The 5,397-nt window shown below is 42.7% G+C and overlaps 1 pseudogene; it reads left to right on the plus strand.

Annotated features, from left to right (window-relative positions):
* The first annotated feature begins 701 nt into the window (after positions 1-701).
* Positions 702-1,727, plus strand: LOC125403056 (ubiquitin recognition factor in ER-associated degradation protein 1 pseudogene; annotated as a pseudogene).
* The last annotated feature ends 3,670 nt before the right edge of the window (positions 1,728-5,397 follow it).

Genomic DNA, 5,397 nt, shown 5'->3' on the forward strand with positions numbered 1-5,397 from the left:
ACTGAACTGGACCATGTGGGGAGAAGGGCAGGGGGAGAGAGAGAAAAGAGAGGGGAGCCAGGTGCAGCAGCCAGGAGGCCAGAGGTCCTAACAGGGGTGGAAAACCAAAATGTCTAGATTATTTAGGGAAGAGCCTCTGAGGGAAGGGCAGCCCAGCCTCTGGGCTAAAGAGTTCAGGGTAGAGGGCAGGGCATTCCAGCTATACTCTGTAACAGGTAGGAACTGAGGGATCCTAGAAGAACCTAGGGGCCAAGTCCAAATGTGCTAAATAGGCACCTCAGCCATTTGTTCCGGGTTTGAAATTTAACACTAGGTCTAGAGAGATGGCTCAGTGGTTAAGAGCACTGACTGCTCTTCCAGAGAACCTGGGTTCAATTCCCAGCTCCCACATGGCAGTTTACAACTGCAAGTTCCATTCCAGGAGATCTGATACCTTCACACCAATGCACATAAAATAAAGTTAAATAAATCATTAAATAATATTTTTAAAAAAGAAAGAAATTAAACACTAACAAGCTAGTGTTAAACAACAACCCATCGTCAGGCCAACTAAATAGACAAGTAATATAAAAAAGCAGAGAAAGCAGATTTATTCAATGTGGCCCCATCAGAAAGAATAACAAAAAGATCCTGTGTCCCCAGTTCATCTTCAGGGTCCTGACATGCTGTTTAGGTTTAAAAATAAGGCAAGGGCTCTGGGTTTCAGAGCAGCGGCCGCGGCTGGGTAGAGGGAGCTCTGTGTTTCTATTGTAAGGTTCAGGAAGAGAAGCGGTGTCACCAAGTACTGTCAGCCATGTTTTCATTCAACATGTTTGATCACCCGATTCCCCGGGTCTTCCAGAACCGCTTCTCTACGCAGTACCGCTGCTTCTCCGTGTCTATGCTAGCAGGGCCTAATTATGCCGCCCTTGGCCCTCGGTCAGCTCAGCCGGCTCAACATTACATATCCCATGCTGTTTAAATTGACTAATAAGAATTCATACCGAATGGCACACTGTGGTGTACTGGAGTTCGTTGCTGATGAAGGCATCTGTTACCTCCCCCACTGGATGATGCAGAATTTGCTGTTGGAAGAAGGGGGGCTGGTTCGGGTGGAGAGTGTCAACCTTCAAGTGGCTACCTACTCTAAGTTCCAGCTTCAGAGCCCAGACGTCCTGGATATTACCAACCCTAAAGCAGTATTAGAAAATGCATTGAGAAACTTTGCCTGTCTGACCACTGGGGATGTGATCGCTATCAACTACAATGAGAAGGCCTATGAGCTGCGGGTTATGGAGACCAAACCTGACAAGGCAATATCCATTATTGAATGTGACATGAACGTGGATTTTGATGCTCCCTTGGGCTACAAAGAACCAGAAAGACCAGTGCAGCATGAGGAGTCAATAGAGGGAGAAGCTGACCACAGTGGCTATGCTGCAGAGGTGGGCTTTCGTGCCTTCCCTGGTTCCGGGAATAGACTGGATGGAAAGAAGAAAGGGGTTGAGCCCAGTCCATCCCCCATCAAGCCTGGAGATATTAAAAGAGGGATTCCTAATTACGAATTTAAGTTTGGTAAGATTACTTTCATCAGAAATTCACGTCCATTGGTCAAAAATGTTGAAGAGGATGAAGCTGGGGGCAGATTCATTGCTTTCTCTGGAGAAGGACAATCACTGCGGGAGAAGGGAAGAAAGCCCTAAGTCCAAAACTGTCAGCTGGAAAATAAAAGATCGTTTGCAACACAAAAAATAAATAAATAAAAATAAAAATAAGGCAAGAGGGCTGGATACTGGCTCAGAGGTTAAGAGCACTGGCTGCTCTTCCAGAGAGCCTGAGTTTAAGTCCCAGCAACCACATATAATGAGATCTGGTGCCCTCTATTGGCCTGCAGGTACACATGCAGGCAGAACACTGTATACATAATAAATAAATAAATCTTTAAAAAAAGAAAGAAGACAAGAGATATGAATAGCTAAGCAGTTCAAATCAAGATGTGGCCCTACCCATCACCATTGCCCCAGTTCCAGACTCTCCTGCAAGAATTGTGTGACACACCTTAGCTGGCACCAGGCTTCAGCCTTTTCTTTTTCCCAGTTTGAAACTCCTGAGGAAATTCCAGTTGTTTTGTGCCCATTGTCTCAAGAGGTCTGATAGTCAAAGGGGTGGGGGTTAAGTGTCTATAGAATGTTTTCATTCCTACCATGACAGTTCCGGCTCTCTGTTACTGTGACAAACTACCTGAGTTAACCTTCTCATGGAGAGACTCTTATTTTGTTCCACAGTCTTGGAAGTTTCAATCCATGGCTACTCATTCCCACTGCCTTGGAACCTGTGGTGAGGCAGGATAGCTTCCTTGTACTTTAGGGGGCTAAAGAGATGGCTCAGTGATTAAGAGCACTTGCTGTTCTTTCAGGGAACCTGGGTTTTGTTCCCAGCATTCACAAGACTTACAACCTTTGATAACTCCAATCTTAGGGGACCTAACACCCTCTTCTGGTTTTTGCAGACATTGAATGCACATGGTGCCCTGACATACAGACAGGCAAAACATACATAAAAATAAAAATAAATGACTTTTTAAAAGGAAAATTGGGAAACAGCAATTTTTAAAAAAAAAATGGAAAAAAGATAAATAAAATGGATTTGTTCCGGTTTTGCCAAATTTGGGGTGATGATCATGTTGTGGGATATCTACGTGAGAAGACTGCTTGGGCATACCCTTAAGCATTAGTAAAGTCTTTATTTTCTATACAGTGACTATACTGGATTTCAGCACCCCAATGTAGCACTGAGTCTTTCTCAGGGTGAGGTTTTAAGTACAAAAACTATGTCCTGGGTTGACACACTTCAGTTAACAAGAACAGTTAACTGTAGCCAGAAGCAGAACTACAGAAGTCAAAAAGCAAGGTTAGAGACTTAAAGACTTTCCAAAACTGTGAACTTCGATGGATTAGGCTTGTACTTTAGTTTGGTAAGTTTCACAGCCTAAATGGTACTTCCATCATGGAATTAGTTGTGCTAAGGTCTGGGGGCTTACTAAGGTGTGGAGCCCCATTATAGCTAGAGCTGCTGAACTAGGGGCTGTTTATTTGTTTGCTAACGTATATGTGCATGTGTCAGAGAACAGCCTAGGCTGTAATCCTTCAGGAATGCCATCTACCTCCTTTGAGGAGTCTCATTGGCTTGGAGCATACTAATTAGGCTGAGTTCCTGACCCTTCAGGCGGTGTCAGGCTTCCACTCAAAGAGGACCAGTCATTGGTTGGCCACTCCCACAGTTTCTGTGTCACCTTTACCCCAGCACATCTTGTAGACAGGACAAATCGTAGGTTGAAGGGTTTGTGGCTGGACTGGTGTCCCAATCCCTCCATTGGAAGTCTTACATGTTTACAAGAGATGGGCTATTCGGGCTCCATATCCCCCATTCCTAGGACTCTTAGCCAGGGATCACCCTCACAGATTCCTGGGAGTTTCTATTGCACTAGGTTTCTAACTCATCCCTGAGATGTGCCCCAATTCCAGTTGTGTCTACCAGTACTCTTTTCCTCCATCCTCCCTCCATCTGATCCCCCCATTCCTGCCATTACCCACCCTAGTCTATCCATGGTATCTATTCTATTTCTCCTTCCCAGGGAGATCCATACAACTCCTCTCCCCTTAAACCCTTTTTGTGACTTAGCCTTCCAGGGTCTGAGGATTGCAGTATGATTATCCTTTGCATTACAGCTAATATTCACTTATAAGTGAGTACACACCATGTTTGTCTTTCTGGGTCTGGGTTACCTGACTCAGAATGATCTTTTCTAGTTCCATCCATTTGCCTGAAAATTTCATGATGTTATCTTTTTTTGACAGTTGAGCAATATTCCTTTGTGTAAATGTGCCATCTTTTCTTAATCCATTCTTTAGTTGAGGGATATCTGGGTTGTTTCCAGTTTCTGGCTATTATGAATAAGACTAAATGAACATGACTGAGCAAGTGTCCTTGAGGTAGCATGGAGCATCCTTTGGATATATGGTATAGCTGGGTCTTGAGGTAGATCGATTCCCAATTTTCTGAAAAGCTTCCATATTGATTTCTAAAGTGGCTATACAAGTGTGTGTTACCACCAGCAACAGAGAAATGTTCCCCTTGCTCCACATCCTCACCAGTATGATCTCTCACTTTTGTTTTTTATCTTAGCCATTCTGACAAGTGTAAAGTGGAATCTCGGGTCATTTTGATTTGCATTTCCCTGGTGGTTAAGGGTACTTAACATTTCTTTAAGTGCTTCTCAGTCATTTGAGATTCCTTTACTCTGTTTAAATCTGTATCCCATTTTTTTAATTGAATTACCTGGTTTGTTGATGTGTAGTTTCCTGAGTTATTTATTTATTTATTTTGGAAATTAACTTTCTGTCATATATGGAGTTGGTGAAAATCTTTTCCCATTCTGTAGGCTACCATTTTGTCTTATTGACATTGTCCTTTGATTTACAGAAGTTTTTTAGTTTCATGAGGTCTCTTTTATTAATTGTTGATCTTAATGCCTATCATAAGCCGCCTTTTAGGGTAACTTCTGCCGCAGTCCAGCCACGATGGGTTTGTATGTTCCAGGGTAGGGGTATGTGGATTAGAAATGTTAGTAGGAGGAACAGAGATATGAAAGAAACACAGAGACATAGGATAGCACCAGGAGGGCAACTCAGTGAATACTGAATACCAAATTCACCTGTGTTTAGTTTTCATATGCTTTTATACCCCAACACAAAAGGGAGGGAAGAAGACAAAAGACTACTTTAACATGACACAAAGGACAAGCTAAATAGTTACTTGCTTCAATACTTGAGACATCAAACCATTATTTCTTGAGTAAAGCATTGAAGTTTGAGGCAGGATATGCAGTGAGCACACTCTAGATTAAGTATCCTGTCAAACCTCCTGTTTAAAAATAAAGGTGCAGTAATATGCTTGAATTCTCTGACCTTTGGTCAGGGTGGAGTGGATCCACCTGTATGAGCCATCCTAATGTCCAAAACACCAAGTCACCACAACTTAGGTGAGGATGTGTAGACATACCAGTTGTCAACAACTTTGAAAAGGCAAAAATAAGCTCAAACTCTTTGGCACCCAGTCAAGGTGGAGTGGGTTTACAACTGTGAGTCCCCACAAGTACCTGAGCTATTGGTGTTCAGGAAGCTGTCTCCTGAGCCAATGCAACCAAGGCTATTCCCCACTATCTCTTCTATCAGATTCAATGTTTCTAGTTTTATGCTGAGGTCTTTGATCTATTTGAATTTGAGTTTTGTGTGGGGTAATAGATAAGGATTTATTTGCATTCTTCTACATGCAAACATCCAGTTAGAGCAGCATCATATGATGAAAATGCTTTCTTTTTTACATTGCATAATTCTGGCTTCGCTGTCAAATATTTGA

This window comes from Myodes glareolus, chromosome 22 (genome assembly GCF_982192425.1).
Source record: "Myodes glareolus chromosome 22, mMyoGla1.1, whole genome shotgun sequence".
NCBI classification, from domain to species: Eukaryota; Metazoa; Chordata; class Mammalia; order Rodentia; family Cricetidae; genus Myodes; species Myodes glareolus.